Below are 21,346 nucleotides of genomic sequence, written 5' to 3'. Positions count from 1 at the left end.
GAATTAATATGCAAGCTTTCTTCTCTCCCAGGGCTTCTTTTTGGCACTGGCTGCTATGAAATACTTGGGGCCAAAGATGGTGCAAAGCCCTACAGGAAAGAAGGTAATTCATGTTTTGGGGAATTTGCAGCCAACCCAGGAGACACAGCAGACAGAGGAGGCCAGAGCCTACAGGACTGTAGAGGCTTTCTCAAAACCCTGGAAATCACTAGCCATCCAGCCCTGATGGCAAGGGCAATCTACTCAGACGAGTCTGCAGAGAGACCCAGTGTGGCCCATTTTACGAGGACCACTGTTCCCTGATCAGCCTTATTGATGCCAGACCCCTGGCAAACTCATCCCTTAATGTCTAAGACCATCCTTCAATCTAGAACTTTATAAAAATGACAAAGGATTCACTGAGACTTAGAAAAGCCATATGATGTAATACACCATAAACAGTTTGCTAAATATATAACTGCAGGCCATACATATGTATAGATAGGTGATTACACAAAACAAACCACAAATCCTGCAGGGAGGTTCTTGTTGCAATGGTCAGAACAGATTTTCAGGTTGGGTAGATGTGAGTTCTGCTCTTACCTCTGTGTACTCAGAGACACAGAACTTAACCTCTCTTAGACTTGTTATCTCTAAATAAAAAAGAAGTTGTGCTCATGAAAGGATGCTCAACATCACTAATCATTAGAGAAATGCAAATCAAAACTACAATGAGGTATCACCTCACACTGCTCAGAATGGCCATCATCAAAAAATCTACAAACAGTAAATGCTGGAGAGGGTGTGGAGAAAAGGGAACCCTCTTGCACTGTTGGTGGGAATGTAAACGGATACAGCCACTAAGGAGAAGAGCATGGAGGTTCCTTAAAAAACTAAAAATAGAACTACCATACGACCCAGCAATCCCACTACTGGGCATATACCCTGAGAAAACCATAATTCAAAAAGAGTCATGTACCACAAAGGTCACCGCAGCACTATTTACAATAGCCAGGACATGGAAGCAACCTAAGTGTCCATTGACAGATGAATGGATAAAGAAGATATGGCACATATATACAATGGAATATTACTCAGCCATAAAAAGAAATGAAATTGAGTTCTCTATAGTGAGGCGGATGGACCTACAGTCTGTCATACAGAGTGAAGTCAGTCAGAAACAGAAAAACAAATACCGCATGCCTACACATATATATGGAATCTAAAAAAGAAAAAGGTTCTGATGAACCTAGGGACAGGACAGGAATAAAGACGCAGACATACAGAATGGACTTGAGGACACAGGGAGGGGGAAGGGTAAGCTGGGACGAAGTGAGAGAGTGGCATGGACATATATACACTACCAAATGTAAAACAGATAGCTAGTGGGAAGCAGTTGCATAGCACACGGAGATCAGCTCAGTGCTTTGTGACCACCTAGAGGGGTGGGATAGGGAGAGTGGAAGGGAGACGCAAGAGGGAGGGCATATGGGGATATATGTATACATATAGCTGATTCACTTTGTAATACAGCAGAAACTAACACAACATTGTAAAGCAATTATACTCCAATAAAGATGTTAAAAAAAAAAGTTGTGTTGAATACCTATTTTATAAATTTGTCTTGAGGATTAAATGAGAAGGTGTAGGTAAAAGTCTTAGCATAGAACATAGTAGGCATTCAGTATACATACATATATACTATGTAGTAGGCACACAAAGTATTCAATACTAATTATTATTAGCCAACAATCCTTTCCTTCCCTCGGCCCCCACTTTTGGGATTAATGAAATACTTTGCCAAGAGTGACTTAAAAAGGAGATGTTAACAGCCATAAAAGGGGAAATCGACAATAACACAATCATAGTAGGGGACTTTAATACCCCACTTTCACAAATGGACAGATCATCCAAAATGAAAATAAATACGGAAACACAAGCGTTAAATGACACATTAAACAAGATGGACTTAATTGATATTTATAGGACATTCCATCCAAAAACAACATAAAACACGTTCTTCTCAAGTGCTCATGGAACATTCTCCAGGATAGATCATATCTTGGGTCACAAATCAAGCTTAGTAAAATTAAGAAAATTGAAATTGTATCAAGTATCTTTTCCCACCACAATGCTAGGAGATTAGATATCAATTACAGGAAAAAAATCTGTAAAAAATGCAAACACATGGAGGCTAAACAATGCACTACTAAATAACCAAGAAATCACTAAAGAAATCAAAGAAGAAATCAGAAAATACCTAGAAACAAATGACAATGAAAACACGATGACCCAAAACCTATGGGATGCAGCAAAAGCAGTTCTAAGAGGGAAGTTTACAGCAATACAGTCCTACCTCAAGAAACAAGAAACATCTCAAACAAACAACCTAAACTTACACCTAAAGCAATTAGAGAAAGAAGACACTACATTGATTTTTTTCAATCAACGTGATACACCATATTAACAAATTGAAGGAGAAAAACCATATGATCGTCTCAATAGATGCAGAGAAAGCTTTTGACAAAATTCAACACCCATTTACGATAAAAACCCTGCAGAAAGTAGGCATAGAGGGAACTTTCCTCAACATAATAAAGGCCATATATGACAAACCCACAGCCAACATCGTCCTCAATGGTGAAAAACTGAAAGCATTTCCACTAAGATAAGGAACAAGACAAGGTTACCCACTCTCACCACTCTTATTCAACATAGTTTTGGAAGTTTTAGCCACAACAATCAGAGAAGAAAATAAAATAAAAGGAATCCAAATCGGAAAAGAAGAAGTAAAGCTGTCACTGTTTGCAGATGACATGATACTATACATAGAGAATCCTAAAGATGCTATCAGAAAACTACTAGAGCTAATCAATGAGTTTGGTAAAGTGGCAGGATACAAAATTAATGCACAGAAATCTCTTGCATTCCTATACACTAATGATGAAAAATATGAAAGAGAAATTAAGTAAACACTCCCATTTACCATTGCAACAAAAATAAAATACCTAGGAATAAACCTACCTAATGAGACAAAAGACCTGTGTGCAGAAAACTATAAGACAATAATGAAAGAAATTAAAGATGATACAAACAGATGGAGAGATATACCATGTTCTTGGATTGGAAGAATCAATATTGTGGAAATGACTATACTACCCAAAGCAATCTACAGATTCAGTGCAATCTCTATCAAACTACCACTGGCATTTTTCACAGAACTGGAACAAAAAATTTCACAATTTGTATGGAAACACAAAAGACCACAAATAGCCAAAGCAATCTTGAGAAAGAAAAACAGAACTGGGGGAATCAGGCTCCCAGACTTCAGACTATACTACAAAGCTACAGTAATCAAGAGAGTATGGTACTGGCACAAAAACAGAAATATATATCAATGGAACAGAATAGAAAGCCCAGAGATAAACCCATGCACATATGGTCACCTTATTTTTGATAAAGGAGGTAAGAATATACAACGGAGAAAAGGCAGCCTCTTCAATAAGTAGTGCTGGGAAAACTGGACAGCTACATGTAAAAGTATGAGATTAGATCATTCCCTAACACCATACACAAAAATAAACTCAAAATGGATTAAAGACCTAAATGTAAGGCCAGACACTATAATACTCCTAGAGGAAAACATAGGCACAAATCACAGCAAGATCCTTTTTGACCCACCTCTTAAAGAAATGGAAATAAAAACAAAAATAAACAGATGGGACCTAATGAAACTTAAAAGCTTTTGCACTGCAAAGGAAAACATAAACAAGATGAAAAGACAACCCTCAGAATGGGAGAAAATATTTGCAAATGAAGCAACTGACAAAGGATTAATCTCCAAAATATACAAGCAGCTCATGCAGCTCAACATCAAAAACCAAGCAACCCAATCCAAAAATGGGCAGAAGACCTAAACAGACATTTCTCCAAAGAAGATACGCAGATTGCCAACAAACACGTGAAAGGATGCTCCACATCACTAATCATTAGAGAAATGCAAATCAAAACTACAATGAGGTATCACCTCACACTGCTCAGAATGACCATCATCAAAAAATCTACAAACAGTAAATGCTGGAGAGGGTGTGGAGAAAAGGGAACCCTCTTGCACTGTTGGTGGGAATGTAATTGATACAGCCACTATGGAGAACAGTATGGAGATTCCTTAAAAAACTAAAAATAGAACTACCATATGACCCAGCAATCCCACTACTGGGCATATACCCTGAGAAAATCATAATTCAAAAACAGTCATGTACCACAATCTTCATTGAAGCTCTATTTAAAAACCAGGACATCGAAGCAAACTGTCCATCAACAGATGAATGGATAAAGAAGATGTGGCACGTATACACAATGTAATATTACTCAGCCATAAAAAGAAATGAAATTGAGTTGTTTGTAGTGAGGTGGATGGACCTAGAGTCTGTCATACCGAGTGAAAGTAAGTCAGAAGGATAAAACAAATACTGTTTGCTAACACATATATATGGAATCTAAGGAAAAAAAAAAAAAGGTCATGAAGAACCTGGGGGTAAGACAGGAATAAAGACACAGACCTACTAGAGAATGGACTTGAGGATATGGGGAGGGGGACGGGTAAGCTGTGACCAAGTGAGAGAGTGGCATGGACATATATACACTACCAAACGTAAGGTAAGATAGCTAGTGGGAAGTAGCCGCATAGCACAGGGAGATCAGCTCGGTGGTTTGTGACCACATAGAGGGGTGGGATAGGGAGGGTGGGAGGGAGGGAGACCCAAGAGGGAGGAGATATGGGGATATATGTATATGTACAGCTGATTCACTTTTTTATAAAGCAGAAACTAACACACCATTGTAAAGCAATTATCCTCCAATAAAGATGTTTAAAAAAAAAAAAAAAAGATGTTTCTGGCCAGGTTCTGTTCCAACCTTTTAAGATGTTCTTGTCCTAATTTCGTGTACTTGGCTTGTCTTCTATGCCCCACAGGCCCTTATCCACAAAAAGCCTAAAAGCCTGGGTCATAACAGGCTCCATAACAGGGCCGATATATTAATGAAAAGACCGATTTCTCAGCCTCTGTCTCCTGCTGTTTTCAAATATCACATTGGGAGTTTGAGTTGAGAATGCAGTCCAGATTTGCTTCCTCATCAGTTTGGACAATGCTGAAAAATGAGGTGGCTCCTTTTACTTCTTCCTATGCGTGTCCACAGAAGAGACCTCAGAACTGTGTTTCTCTGAGCTACCTTCTAGCAGCCAGAGAGACAACTCACACAGCTCAGAACTTCTCAGGGAGCACAAGCCCTTCAAAAATGCATCTTTGAGCATTCTGTTGCAAATGAGATAAGTAAGGATGATGAAGTGAGATTTTTTTCAACAAAGGTTTTAATTGAAATGATCATCCTCTGTGCTGAGATTACGGTTTGCTTATGTTTGAGGTATCAAGATGTGCTTTTTGTGTGTGTGAAACAATAGAGAGAGTAGATGGGAGTGTTTTTTTATTTTTATGGCCTGACTTGGAAAAATAAAAAGTAGGCAAACCCATGTTCCCCCCCCACTACCACTCAATTTTTTTTTTTAAGTTATTTTTACCAGCTCATGAAATAAAAAAGCTGGAAACCACTGACATGGACCACCCAGGCTGTTTGGGAAAAGTAAATAACTTCCATATTAGCAGCTACCTGGAACATTTTCCCCCAGACCACAGACCCCTGGGCTTTTGCTGCATAATTTATTTCATGTCTCTTATACATGTGAATATGGCAAATGAGGGTGAAAGGAGCTTTATGAGAGTTCAGAGGTTCCCCCAGTAAACCAACGGTGTACTAGTAAGGAGGGATGCAAGGTCAAGTGTGCTGCCTCCACTCCCACCACTGATTCAACCTTTCCTTTGTGTAAATAGGCCTGAGAACATTCGCTGTTGATGCTGATCCAGTACTTCCAAAACATTATGTTAATATTTTAAAACTTTAAAAATAAAATGTCTTTTGTTAGAGCTTCAAAAGCTGGTTTTGTTTGGGTTAGAAAAGACCACTTTTTTTTTGGTTGGGGTCCAATATTGTATAATTACTCCTTTCATCATCATAACTAGTAGGTCCCAAACTTCACTAACCATGATGTCACATTTCCAGTAATATATTCTGAATTATGTGATGTTTTGCACTATCCTCTCGTGTTTGCTAATGCTGCTTCAGCAAGTATTTCTAGAACTCCCTGAGAAGAGCTTATGTGGTTCTCTGAAGCTTTCCTGGGGGTAATGTGATGCTGCAGCCAGCCATTGGGCCTTCACACCATCCCATGTCCCCCAGTCATTCTACTATTCTGGGCTTTTCCTCCTGGGCACCGGTCTCCCTCATCTTTTCTTCACCTCTCAGACCTTTGAGATTAATTTCTGCTGCCCCTTCCTGGAATGACTACTTGTTCAAATCCTTCCCCTCCTCCAAGGTTCAGCTCAAATCACATTTCCTCTAGGAATTCTAAGATCCTTAACATAAAAATAGCCTCTTCTCCTCATTTTCCTGATGCACTTTGTACCCCCCAAATCCAAGACACATGTGATGAATGCTGAAATCGTTATTTTTATGTTTATCTTCCTACCATTTCCCATTACCATGTGAGCTTTGGATGTGAGGACTAGATGGTATTCTTTTTTTCTTTTAACTCACCGAAGCACTGGCAGACTATATTGAACATAGTAAGTCTGGTAAATACTAAATAAAACTGAATTGTTTTAAATTCTCACTAAGTTGTACATGACTGATTGTCATACCTCTCCAGAATGTGTAAGAAAAAACTTTGTTTTTCCCAGTAGGAATTTTTGCTCTAATTGGTCCAAGGAGGGAAATAACAATTTTTGAACCTTCCAGGAAACCACTCAGGATGGGTAGCCTGAACCAAATTCAGGAAGGTAAAGTGCCAAAGAAGCATATGGATGCATGACAAGAATCCCCACTGTGTCCCCCACCAATCACTCCCAACAATACCAGTGGCAGATTTTGCACAGCATTAGCCTCCTCTAACCAGCCATCATTTCCTCTTAAAAAAAAAGAGTTAAGGGCAAGTAGAAAAAAGGTACCTTTGAATTAAAATCTTAGCTTTTCTTTGAACATCCAGATGATTAAATGAAATCCAGACAAAAGCAGGCAATTTCCAAAAAATAAAACCCAGCCGGGGCTATGTGCATTCCCTCATGTTTCTTCTGGTAACCTCGTGGTAAAGTGAAGTAATGATTGATTCGGAGAGAATTATGGCTATTATAAACTGTAATCAGTGGTGGATGAGAATAATTACACAGGGAAAGGGGGAAAAAGCTGAAACATGGCTGAGCAGTGTTCTGATGGATGAGGAAGTCATTTCCTGGCTGTTAATGACTGATTTTTCAACAGTCAGCACACAAGCTTTAATCCCAGAGGCAAGAAGGAGAAAGAAATGGCCACACTATTAAGGATGCTACTGATGTAAACTTACCAATTTAAATCTGAATATAGCTGGTGCCTGGCCCCCTGTCTGTCCTTGCTTTTGTTCCTGCAATTGCAGACATACGCTTTGGGGGTGAGGTTAGGGCTGGCCTTTATCTGAGAGACACCAGGAAGAGTTATGGTTGTAGAGAACTTCCCTATATCATGGTGGTGGTATACAGCATCCAGATGTCACAGCAGTGCAGGCTGTTAGAACTGGAAGGGCCACAGAAATCACCTAATCCTGCCTGTTCACTTCATAGATGAGCCCAGAGAGGTCAAGTAACTCGTTCAAGTCACACAGCTGATGGGCTTTAGACTTAAAGAGAAGTTGCTCACACAGGACCAGAAGGGAGATTGGCTTTGTCAAAGAGGCATGATGGGACCTCTGAGGGAGACAGCTTTGCTAAACCTATTTCAAAATTGGCATCAGCTTAGTCTCTTGCCCTTTGAGACAGGCTTTGGAGTTCAATATTCTGCCTGCGTGAGTTGTTATGGGTGAGATTACAAGAGATCTGAGAGGGCATGGGTTTGTGGAATGATCTGTTTTGGTTTACAGACCAGCTGAGAGAGAGTGAGAGAACCCAGTTTATCTTATCATTTGCAGCCATAAAACAAGATAACTGATGGAAATAGAAGTCATAAAGCTGCAAAGCAGGACAGCCAAGAGTCAGTTGGTGACAGACAACCCCCCTTCAGAGCCCCATGACTTTGAAGAGCCTTTTGAATACTTCTGTGAAGTACTGGGTCTCTCTCTCGCCTCCAGTGCAGAGTCCCCTAAAGCAGAAAAGATGGGCAGTGGTGATGAGCCTGTGACACATTCCAGCAACTCTCCTCTCTCCTCCACTCAAGGACAAAGCACATCCTAAGGAATGAATAGATCATCTTCTTAGAAAAATATGACTGCCTCTGAGGCTAAATTATGTCAAGATATAAGATCAGGAATGTCCAGATGCTGTTTATCCCATCTTAATTAAATTTGGACTTCTTTGGGGGAAAAAATACCTCAGTTCCAGGAAAAGTTGTTTTGACTCTGAGGCTATTTGGACTTTGTTTTATGAAAACAAACACTTTAATCAAGATACCATTTTTCCTGAATTTTCACTGTGACGGTATTTTCTGAAGCAAACTCTCTTGAGCCAATAATAATTGAATGATAATATTCTAGTCAACACTGTTAAATCATCTCAGTTTTTCCTCTGTTCCCACTTATAGTTTCCTGAGATTATTTTCATCAGGATCAATCTCTTTCCAGGTACATTTTATAGTAATGCTTTGAGAAATTATTTGTCCATCTGGCATTCCCTTCCCCTTCTTCAGGTAAGCACACCTTACTTTTCCTTTAGAGAACTGTGATTCCACATTTCCACAGGATCCTATACATTTACAAATCCCAGAGCAGCATCCCAGCCCACCAGCACCCGATCCCACAGCAATCCACCCCACTAGCACTCCCCGTGACCCCAAATACAGAAGCGGGGCTGGGATCCTGATGGGCCAGCCAGTCCAGGTCCTCTATTCCCAAACCAGAATGACTGGCATTGAAATGGTCACTTTTCTTGAACCTTGCTATATGGATGCTGAGAGAGAGTGTACACGCCTGATCAATTTGGAGCAACAGCTGTAAGGATATGGTTTTCGAGCTGCCGGCACTATCTTCCCAACTGTAGGGAAAGAGTAAGAGCAAGAGAGAGAGGAAAGAGAGACTGAGCGAGAAAGAAACCCTATGTGTCATCTAAGCCCTTGGATCCAGCAGAACCTGACTTTTTAAATCCCATTAACTGTGGACTTCCCAATTATGGGAATGGATGGACTCCCTCTTGTACTGTAAACTAGTTGGATAGAATCTCTCTTACTACTCAAAGTCCTGACAAAAACTAAGGCTTATCACTGGCCTTGCTCTGATTTAAATTTTGGCCAAAATCGAAATATTTATAATGGATTATAAATTCATTTTTATAATTACTAGCTTTTGCTAGTAACAAAGGCCTATAGTACTTTATATAGCAGAAAGTAAACATATCTTTTGACTATAACTTGGATTTCCAAGCCCATTATGCACCTAGTTACAACCAATCTTTGCATCATATGTTTAGAATGAATGAACAAATGATTGAACAGACAGATGGGCTATAAGTCTTTCAGCTATCACCCAGCACCTACTGGAAGCCTCCATCTTGCCAATGAGTTACTGGAGTGAACAACTATTTTTCTTAACCATGCATGCATGAAAATACACACACACACACACACACACACACATATACACACATACGCACCCCAACATTGTCCTACAAGGATTAACCAGAAAAAAAGCAAAAGCTCTCTGAAGAAAATATTTGGAATGATTGTTTAACATGTTGTTTAAGGAAGCATGCCATTCCCCCATAGGTAATAACAAAGGTGGGATCAAATTTTAAAAACTCCAAAGGGATGAAGAAACTCCAGAGGGGAAATTCGGACATCTGGCTCAGCATCCCTTCCCCTTTCCCTCTGAGGTCCCCCCTTTTCCCGCTGAGTCTCTAAGGATCAGGTCGTGCATAATGAGCCTATTCCTCATAGGCTCCACCCCGCTCTGCACAAAGCCTCCAGGATGAGAGTGGGGCACACACTGAGGTGCAAGTCCTGAGAGCTCTCAGGTGTGGAGGTTGAGTGCTCAAGGCTGCTGGCCAAAGCACTCCCAAGGCTCTTCCCATAAGGGGATCCTTGGGGGTGCCACACGGGTAGCTGTCAGAGGGAGCACTGGTTGGTGACCCACAGAATAGGTGGATGGGGCAGCCAGGCCAGCTGAGCACACAAGGTGTTCCGTACCTGGCACTGGGCTTGCTCTGCTCTGAGAGATAACACTCTACCCTGTTCCATCCATGTGAAGTGCAGTTTCTCACTTGGGAAGAGGAAGAGAGAGAAGCCAGCCCTGGGCACAAATATCTGTTAAGATCACTGTCACCATGGTGGCACACAGCTTCTGCTTCAGGCAGGATCTTCCCCATTTTATTCTGTCAAGATGGCCATCTTCACAAAGAGCAAATAGATTATTTTGCACTTAACCCCAGAAAATGAAGACAGACCCTATCACAGCTAGTGGTTGTGTCTCTTTGTCTTATCTGTTGATGGCCTCCTGGGTGTGACGCATTTCTGTGGGTTTACCAGTACGTCAATTTTCTGTATTGGTGGATCTCTGAAGATAATCATGAAATTTTATATATATGTATATATATATATATAAATTTATATAGTTATAGACACAAGCATATTCATTTGTTCACATTTATATACGTGCACGGTATATGTATCTACATAAGCATCACGCACACACACACACACACACAGGCGCACACACAGGCACACATACCTGTCTTATCCATAACTGTCATTCTGTAAAGAGGTGTTCGGCAGATTTTTGAACAAATGGCTTAGTGACCTTTTCTGCTAATAAAGGTAAGAATGCTCATTGTAGAAAAATTAGAAGCTGAAATTTGTGAAGAGAAAAATAAATATTGCTGACAATCTCACTAAACAGAGTAAACTGTTTTGCTTTATCCATTCCTGTTTTTCTCATGTATGTCGTAGAGGTGTCATTTTTACATTGTCAGAATTGTGGTATACACAATTCTGCAAACTGCTCATTTCCATTCAGCATGGAAGGCATTTTCCCTATATTTGTCAAAATGATTTTAAGCCTCCCTATGTATTCCTTCCTAGGAGTCTTCATAAATATAAGTGTGTGATGCCTGGGCGGAGCGGGCCACACCCCATGCACTCTTTCTTTGAGATTGTTGCCAGGTCTGCCTGAAGGAGCTGGGGAGTGGACAAGGCACTGCTCACTGGCATGCACCACCCCAAACCCCCCTCACCCCAGCACCAGTGGTGAGCCCACCACTTGCCATGACCCTGAGGAGGCCGCTTGCTTAGCCCTGGCAAAGTGCAGATCCCTTCCCTAGGATGTGGAGGGCAGCCCTGGCACCAATATGACCGGCATTTTGCCCTGCAGAGGAAACACCTGTGAGGGCCAGTTAGAAAGGTGCCTGCAGATTCGGGTTCAGACCTTAAGCTGGCACTTCGCACCTGGCCTCCCCAGGGCATCTGAACTCTTAATAGCTGAACAGTAGTCTGGGAGGTGCTCTCAGCTATTTGTGTAAGTGATGGCTCCCTGCTAGGTGTGTGTATTATTCAGAGAGAGACAGGGGGACCAGCTGCCTGGGGGCAGAGTCTTGCCAAGTGACTGAGTGAGTAATGGGCCTTAGCAAGGGTAGCAGCTCCTGGCTGGCAGCCCCAGGGCCTGGCTATCCACCCCCACTTTCCCCCCCCACCCCCCCCCCCCACCCCCGCCCCATCCACATCCATGCTCCAGCCTTTACCAGATCCATTTCCATTTGGTTGAGCCCAGAAGCACTGAATTCAGAAAAGGAAAAAAAAAAACCCCCAAAACCCAGGATAGAGAACAAACAGTGTAGAGAAGCCTGATAAGAAAAGATACAGGCATAAAGACATTTTTATATATTTTTAAAGCACCAATAAATTCCTTCTCATAAAAATGACAGGAAACCAATTTGGAATGAAAGGGAGAAACTTACAGAATCACCAAAGATACTTGAAAGCACATGAATACGAGAGAAAAGAGCTCAGAACCTCAGCAATGATGAAGGTGAGCGGCCTTTGCTGGCCCAGCTTGAATTCAGCACCACCCTGCAGTAGCCTGACTCCAGGCCATCAGAGGTGCCCTCCTGAGGCTGTGAAGGTTAAGGGGGAAAAGTCAAGGCGTGCTGGGCTCCTAGGAACAGCATAGCTCTCTCTTGAAGATCTACCCATTGAGGCATCTGCTGAGACCCGGGCTTTCCCCTCCCAGGTGGGGCCCAGGTAGGGTTATGTGCCCTGTGGGCGTCTCTGAGTACCTCTCAGCCCTCGGAGTCAGCTGTTTTAAGATTGTCTGGGACTCTGCATTTATTAACTAGGCCATTCTTGTTTCTGTTGGTTCACAATGCACAGGAATATTTCTCCTCCTAAAATTGTGAAACACTGATTTTTTAAAAAAATGTATACTTTCATTTTCTGTTCTCATATCTTAGCTAAATCTTAAATCTGAAAAAATTGTTTTAAGATAAATGTTACCTGGTTTTTTGATTACAGAAGTAACGTACTTTTATACATTCAGGAAAACTGAGAAAAGGACAAAATATTCACCCTTACTATTATTTGAAGGTTGTTGTTCTTTTCTTTTCTTTTCTTTCCTTCTCTTTCTTCTTCTCAGTTGTCCTGGGATGATAAATGCTAGACCCTTGGAGCTTTCCTTTAATTGGGGCATTTTTTAAAAGTCCCAGGAGGTAATCTGAAAAACACAGGATGCTATGGTTAAAAGCGGTGGGTGAATCCCGCCATCCCCTTCTCAGAGATGCTCAGAGGAGTCTTGCAGAAAAATATCACTGTTGGACTTGGTTTACAAAGTCTCAAAATCTTATTTGATTCTGGCACACTCTGTTTCACGTAACATACATTGCCATCCTGTGGAACTATTCTGCATGCACAGTCTTGAAACTGCTGTTATATCATGCAAAAATTTAACAGCCTGCTGCCTTTTCTTGTAATGCTGGCTTGTATGCTCTAAAGAGCAGCTGGTTGGCATCCCCAGGCCCTCATATGATGATGTTAATTTAGGGGCTGGCCTTCGAAATACCATTCATTGCAATTCCAGTTCGACATACTGAATAGTTTTATTATTGGGCCTCCTCTTACTGTTCTGTTAAAAATATTCAGTGTCTTGTTTCCTAATGATTATCATCATCGTTATCATTAATGACATTTATTGAACATTCATTGCTTCCAGGCACTGTGCTGAGTCCTTTATGTGAATTACCCTATTTAACCTCACCAGCTTTATCAGGGAGACAATATTAGTCTTCTCATTTATTAGATAAGAAAACTGAGGCTCTAATTGGTTAAGTAATGTGCTTGGGGTCAGTTAGCTACTAAGTGGTTCAACTAGAATTGAAATTCATGTGGCCTGTCTGTTCTTAACCATCGTATGTTACTCATTTTAAATATCTCGGGTCCAAGGTTTGCAAACATCCAATGGAGATTTAGTGTGCACATCTTAAGATCTTACGGACTTTTCCCTCAACATAGTTATATCCCTAATCTATCTAATTACCTAGCTGACTTCCCTTTCTCTTCTGGCCCTTTCCTCTTACAAGTATTGATTAAATTTCTACAAGATTTGAAACACTGAGTTAATGTAAAAATGAAAATTCAGTCTGAGACTTGGACCCTTTCCTTAGGAGGCTAACAGTCCAATGTAAGATTCCAAACAGTAAATCACTGACTAAAATAGAGCACACATTCCTCAGAGAACCCAGAGGAATTGCATCTAGATCAATGAGAATCAGAGAGAATCCTCCAGAGAGGGTGGCAAGAGAGGTGAGTTTTAAAGAGTAGGTGCCCCCTAAAGAGGCCAAGGATTGACATTCCAAGAAGACAGACAGGTATGCTCAGGGCCAACGAGCCACAAGTGCTGGAGCTGGGTTGGGCTGAAATGAAGGCAATGGGCCCAGACAGGAGGAAGACTAGCGGGACAGGCAGGGTCAGGTCTGGAAGAGGCCCTGTGTACTGAACAGAGGGATTTTAGACGTATAGTAATGAGATGATTAGGTTTGTGTTATAGAAAAACCACTCCAGCAGCAGTAGGGAGTCTGCCTGGGAAGGTTAGGCACAGGGAGCAGAATGAGGAAGCAGGAATTTAGTGGGAAAAATGATCTAGAACTGCCCTAAGGCAAAGACAGTGTGGGGAGACGAGAATAGATACATCAGAGAAAAATGCAGGAAGAAAAATTGAGAAGATTTGATTGACGTTTATATGTGGGAAGTGAGCGAGGAAGGAAAATCACTCCTGGATGTTTGTGGAGGTGATGGAGGCAGGAACTGGAAAGGATAGAATGACAGCCATAGAGGACAGACAGTACCAGTGACCGCGGGAGCCCAGAGGGAGACAGAGCTGGTGGCAAGGAGCCTGTGTGTCTGGCTTGGACAGCTCAGTGGGTGAACACTGAGACAATGTGGGGCTTCATCTCAAGAAGCTTACCTACTATTTGACTTGTCTATCTTCCTAGAACTGTGAAACATCGGTTTAAAAAAAAAACATTTTTACTTTCTGTTCTCAAATCTTAGCTAAACCTTAAATTTGATAAAATTGTTTTAAGATAAATATTTTTTTTTATTATAGAAGTAACACATTTTTATTTTATACACTTAGGAAAACTGAGAAAAGTATGGAATGTTCACCTGTACTATTACCTTAGAGAGATGTATTTGAAGGTTGTGTACTCTTTTCCTCTTCATTCTCCCCCAACCTTCCCTCACTTTCTCTCATATGTACGCATTTTATTTAGCCATTTATCCATTCATTCATCTATTTATTCAACTGACATTTATTGAACATCAATTATATGCCAGGCATCGTTGTAGGCAGTGGGGAAACAGCAATAAACAAAACAGTACCTCAAGGAGTGTAAATTCTAACGGGAGAGATTCTGACAATAAATAAACAAGCAGATGTATGTTGGGTGGTGGCGTGTGCTATGGGCAAAATAATTAAAACTGGGCAAGCGAGCTGTAAAGTACTGGATGGAGATTTGCCATTTTATGTAGAGTGGTCTGGAAAGACCTCTGATAACCTGAGGCATTCCGTAGAGCCTTGACAGAGTAGGGAAGCAAGCCATGAAGCAAGCCCAGGGAAAGAATGTTCTGGGTAAAGGCAAATCAAGTGCCAAGGGGTGGGGTGAGAGAAGGCTTAGCATGTTTGAGGAACAGAAGCTCATGGCTGGAACAGAAGGAGTGAAGGGGAGAATAGTAGATGAAGTCATAGAAGGAGAGGGAGCCAGATCAGACTTATTAGAGAACAAATTCTTGGAAGGACACATAGAGACCAGTATAGGAGGCTGTTTAAATATTCTGCTGAAGAGATGACAGTGGCTTGGACTGTAGGGTAGTGGTGAAGTGGTGAGAAGCAATCAGATCTGGATCCATTTCCAAAGCAGTTTGGAGAGATGTGTGAGGCAGCGGTCAGAAGATGACATTTTGAATGGAGCTTTTGTTCACTGAATATATTATATTTGTTTATTTACATACCTGCCTATGTTTTTATATAGTTGAAAATAATTTTATATCCTGCTCTGCCCCACCCACCACTTGTTTACTCTAAAAGCAGAAAACTAAAGGATGCCAAACAGAAGACATACTTCCTGTTCACCTTCTTACTTTTTCTATCCTTATCCCCCTTTTCCTCTTTTTTCTTATCGGACAAACGAAATATACATGAATTAAGCCATGCATTCTGAAGTTTGCTTGTGAGGGGACTTGGCTAGAGGCTACACTTTCTTTGAACTGTGTGGCCTGTGGCCAAGGGAAATAAAGTTTAATTAATGCTAATTTTTCTAACCCCTTTCTTTGCCTTTTCAGCAAAATAAAACTACCTTTGGGAGAACTGGCAAAAAAAAAAAAGTTAAAACAGATACTACACTACTGAGCCTAGCCATTGATATAGCAAAAATATTTTCCTACATGACTGCGTTTGGTCACAAATGATAAAATATTTTATCTTGCTCCTTCCCCTACCTACCTCTCTCTCTTTTTAAAGTTTGAACAAGTCAGTTGCTTTTCATTCATCTTTATTTCTTTAGAAGATTTAGACAGTCTGTGAGTTTGTTTGCATTGGGCTGTGATCTGAGTGCTGGGCTTGCTTGGCTGTTATTACAATGGCTAGATTGTAGGGTACAAAAAGACCTAGCAGGGCAGGCCACCTGCTGGGATACTCACTTAGGTTCATTTGTTGGCCTTTTCCCATCTGTGAGAGACGACATTAGACCAGCTACTTAGGGCCCAGATATTAGGGAGTAATTTTGCCTATTTCCATAGGTAACGGTTTTGTTAATTAAGTTTAGAAACAAGGTATGTCCTCATTATTCTACCACGAAGACCATCAGCAGCTAGAGTTTAAGGGGCTGCTTTCCTGCCTTTGGTCTACTTGCTGAACATCTTCAGGTTATGTTTATAAGTAATTGAAGGGTAGATTATGCAGTGGTCTCTGGAAGCTACAGCATTCCCACGAGAAAATGCTATAACATAAAGCCTTAGAGTCTTATGGCGGGATAATCATTTGAGAGAATCTAATCTGGTCCCATCCTCTCCCCCACTTCCCCATGCCCAGATCAAAAAACAAAGCAAACAAAAAACAAACAAATGAACAGAAACAAAATCTTCCGCCACCCCCTCCCACTATTACCTCCAGCATACTTTAAAAATGAGGAAACCCAGGCCAAGAGTATGAGGGGTCACCCAGCATGTGAACAGCAGAGCTGGGGCTTGGCTCAGGAGGCTGGTACAGAGGACCCTGTGGCTGCCGTGAAAACCCAAACACATTTGCTGTTTGGTTACTCTTTGGCCGTGGCTTTGGATTAGGTCATGAATGGGGGCAGTGACATATCTAACATGGACCAGTGCATTGGCCTCCAAAGTAAAATCCCTTTATAATCCTTTCCCTCCTCCAGTTCCAACTGGAAAGATCTGGAGCACTGAGAGCTGTGGGAGGTTGGGGCACAGTAGAGGAAACTCAGAGCCTCACAGAGATGAGACCGAGAGTTGTGATGTGCTTGCCTTCAGTGGAGTGCTGTGTTTGTTTATGAGGCCCTATTCCTGTTGATGGTAGAAAACACTTGATCTTCTCAATTCAAGCTCCATCAGTCTCTTCTGATAATAATAATAGCCCCTTTGGAATAATTACTTTCCCTCTTCTCAAGGGCTTCCCCTACATCTTCCTGCACAAAGAGGTATTTGGTTAGTTGCAGGGAAAACCCATGTATTCTCCTTGCATTGGGATGGACATTCTCTAGGACTTCACTGAATCTGTCACTGAGTGGCTAAGGTTGATGAATCTACCTGTGACCAGGCATGTCACAGCCTGATGGTCATCTCATCCTCCACAGAACTGCTTGAGTGTCCTTATGACATGGCAGATGGCTTCCTGCAGTGTGAGTGATCCAAAAGACCAAGGCAAAAACTCCAGTGCCTTTATGAACTAGTCTTAGAAGCCATATATTCTCACTTCTGCTATATTTTATTGGTCACACAATCAAACCCTGATGCATTGTGGGAGGGGACTATATAAAGGTTTAAATATGAGGAGACAAGGATCATTGGGGTCCATCTTGGAGGCTGGCTTCCATAGTAACTGAGGTATGTGCGCTCTAAGATGGTAGGAACAGATAACCCAGCAGACAATTTACAGCAATCCATGCACCATCACCAAATTCACTGCTCTGTCAGTGAAAGTTGCAATAATATATGCACTGTGGAGAGGACTTAAGATTAGGAGGGGGGCTTCCCTGGTGGCGCAGTGGTTGAGAGTCCGCCTGCCGATGCAGGGGACACGGGTTTGTGCCCCGGTCTGGGAAGATCCCACATGCCGTGGAGTGGCTGGGCCCGTGAGCCATGGCCGCTGAGCCTGTGTGTCCGGAGCCTGTGCTCCGCAACGGGAGAGGCCACAACAGTGAGAGGCCCGTGTACCGCAAAAAAAAAAAAAAAGATTAGTAGGAACTCAAATGTTTCTCGTGTGAAAATACTCTTACTCACAGTCTCTTCATGTTCTTCAGTCTTCGAATTACAAATAACCCCCCTCTGTCATTTTGTTATGTCAGATGTAAATATTTAGAAATCTGTCCTTGGTAAGCACCTGAGAGGGTAATGTGTCAAGTGTCACTTAGTGCTACCATCTCAGCCAAGGCATCCTCTAGATATCAACTTGTTATTTCTCTTTACTTAGGGGGTGGTCTGTCATTGTGACTTAATGCGAGAAGAAAAGGAAGACCCAGGGGGCCATGAGGCCCTTCCACAGTCTTTACTTTAGATAAAGATAGTCCTTCTCATTTTTTTTTTTTTTTGGTACACGGGTCTCTCACTGTTGTGGCCTCTCCCGTTGCGGAGCACAGGCCCCGGACGCGCTGGCTCAGCAGCCATGGCTCACGGGCCCAGACGCTCCACAGCATGTGGGATCCTCCTGGACCGGGGCACGAACCCATGTCCCCTGCATCAGCAAGCGGACTCTCAACCACTGCATCACCAGGGAAGCCCCTCATTTTTATTAACAAAAAATGATGCAGTGTGGTACATGTTCATGGAATCTTACCATGTTAGAACCAGAAGAGATTTTAGTAATCATGCATTCCAGTTCCTTTATTTCACAGGGGAGGAAGCTGATGCCCTGATGAGTGAGGAGATTTGTCCATTATCAGACAGCTTATTAGAAGCAAAGAAGCAAATCTAGAACTAGAATCCAAAATCTTGAATCCCGGTCCATTGTGTTTCCTACTACTCCAAGCTGTTTCTAAATCTTCATTTCAGAAATTTTTTGATGTAAAATATTCTGCCTCTATAATAAGTTTCTGATGTAGATCATTCTTTTTTTTAAGGAAGTCATTATTCTTTTGGAATCAGAGTCTATTTTGAGAATTCGGTGACAGTTTTGTGCTCACTTCCAGAAACAGGCACACACTCATATACATACGACATTCTGTGTGCAAATTCAGGGCGTGCAGACCATCTGAATGCCATCCTAGGGGAGTGAGCAAGTCAGGTCAAAAACACTATTTAAAAGTTTATTTATAAATGTTGCTTTAAATATTAATGTGTTCTGCATTTCCAAAATTATTATACTGTAAAAATATTCTTGATGGGCTTTCTTCCCCCAGCATTTAAACAACATTCTGATTTAGATTATGTTTCCTCCTTTGGAAGCTGCATTATCTTTTGGCTTCTTCGCTTGCAATGATTTTTCTTCAAGCCTGAAATGGTTCTTAATGCATCTTCCAAAGCGTTCTATTTCAGGTCTATCCTTGTCTAGGGAGACTGTCTTTACCTTACTTAATTCAGAATACTTTTGTTTTATAGACTAATGAAAGACTGTGAGGTTAAATCCACCACCTGTAGACCTTCCCCCACTGTGCGTCAGGCATTATTTCATTACCACATGACAATTCCAATCAGAATTCAAAGCTCGTACTGACAGCTTGAGTCTGTGTGGGGTCATGTTTAACTTTACCACCTAAAACTCCAGAAATAGGCTGCTTTGGGTTGTTCATCTAAGTCTTTCATTCTGCCATTCAACTAGATGACTATTTCATATCTTTCATATTTTCCTCCCTCCTCAAATTCCAATGCCCCTTCCCTCATCCTCATCTCAGATAAATAGCTTATTTTCTATTTCACTAACAAATTGAAGCAATCTGAAGAGAATTTTCACAGGCTCCTATCACCATATCCTCCCATCTCTCTGCACCAATACTGTGAGTATCATGTGCCCTCTGGTTAGGATGACTGAACTGTCCACGGTCAATTCCTCCACTCATGCACTAGGTCTTATTCCTTCTCTCCTACTCAAGGACACAACTCCAGCAATCTCCTCTTTTTACTCAAGCTCTTCTCTCTATACCTAATTGCTCCCATCAGCATGCAACTGTACCACTATCTCTCCACTGTTCAACAAAGCAAAGAACACGCTCTTGATCTCAGATCACCCTCTAGCTATTATCAGATTTCTCTGCTCTCAGTTACAGCAAAACTCCTTGAAAGAGTAGTCTCTACACTCAAGTGTCCATTTCTGCTCCTCTCATTCTCTTTTGAATCCACTGCAACCAGGATTTCACCCCCACTACTCTGGAGAAATAGCTCTGGTCAAGGCCACCAACGAAGGCCATGTTGGTTACCACAACTACTTACCCAGCCTAAGGTATGCCATCTATTGCCTCTCTGAGACCTGCCCCTAAATTTCCTGTTTGTGAAATACTCAGGCTATCACAAATGGAAGGAAAGAGATTTTACCCATGTGCTCCCCAAATTTGATAATGCTGCATATCTAGCCCCTATTTTGTACAATGCAATTTTATGAGACAATTAAGTCCATTCAATTGAAAATGTAAATTTTTCTAGGTCTACACATACAAAGGGGTTCATCGGCAACTATCCAGTAACTTTGGACTGTTTAGGCAAAGTGGTAAAATAACCGAGACATTCTGCTTCCCCTGGCCCCCACCCTCTTGGCCTCAGTTGGAGCTATTTGACCTTGAAGGATGTTAGCGATGGTCTCAGTGTTTGCTTTCCCTTTTCCTGGAGAGAAGGGCCCAAGGTCTAGAATGTCACATATTTTACTTCAAAGGAAAATGCACAGCATGAAAATGGAGTTTTAGGAGCCAAGCAAGCTGCACCCTGTCTTAACAGACAGCAACCAAAATGGTCTCTCCATGGGCCCTGGAGCAGATGACTGCACATCAGACTCCCAGGGGAGGCTCAGACGGACAAGACAGCGGTGGTGGACTCTGGGGGGTTGGAGGAAGGCATTCCAAATAGATCTACATTAGAAAGGACTGTGTTATAAGTGACTCAGGATTTACTGCAGTGGGATATGTATGTCTTCCTCACCAACCAGGAGGAGAAAAAAAAGGATCTCAATTCATCTTTTAAGAACTCAGACTATTTCTTCTTTGTCTCCTCATGGGGCATTCTCCATTCTATCTCCTTCCAGAATGAAAGGTTCATTTATTTTCCTAGATAAGGTCTGAATAAGGGCAAAATATAATTTGAATGCAGTCAGGCTTAAGATAAATCAGTCATAAAGAGGCAATTACTTTATATTAAATCTGTGTCCTTTCTAAAAAAGGAATCTGTATTTATCAATTAACTCATTTTCACCATTTAATTTTTCTAAAGGAGATCATGAACTTAAAAAAATTCATGTTTTCTTTTTTTCTATTTGTAGAAAGATTTAGATAGCTTGGGGTTTCATATTATATTACAGTCATCTTTTTCATCAACATTTTCTAAATACTGAGAAGTACTGTAGATCTCATTTTCTAATTTAAACATTCAAAAAAGCTCATGCTATATT

The sequence above is a fragment of the Pseudorca crassidens genome, chromosome 8 (genome assembly GCF_039906515.1).
Source record: "Pseudorca crassidens isolate mPseCra1 chromosome 8, mPseCra1.hap1, whole genome shotgun sequence".
In the NCBI taxonomy this organism is placed as follows: Eukaryota; Metazoa; Chordata; class Mammalia; order Artiodactyla; family Delphinidae; genus Pseudorca; species Pseudorca crassidens.
Note: the sequence above shows the minus strand (reverse complement) of the source record.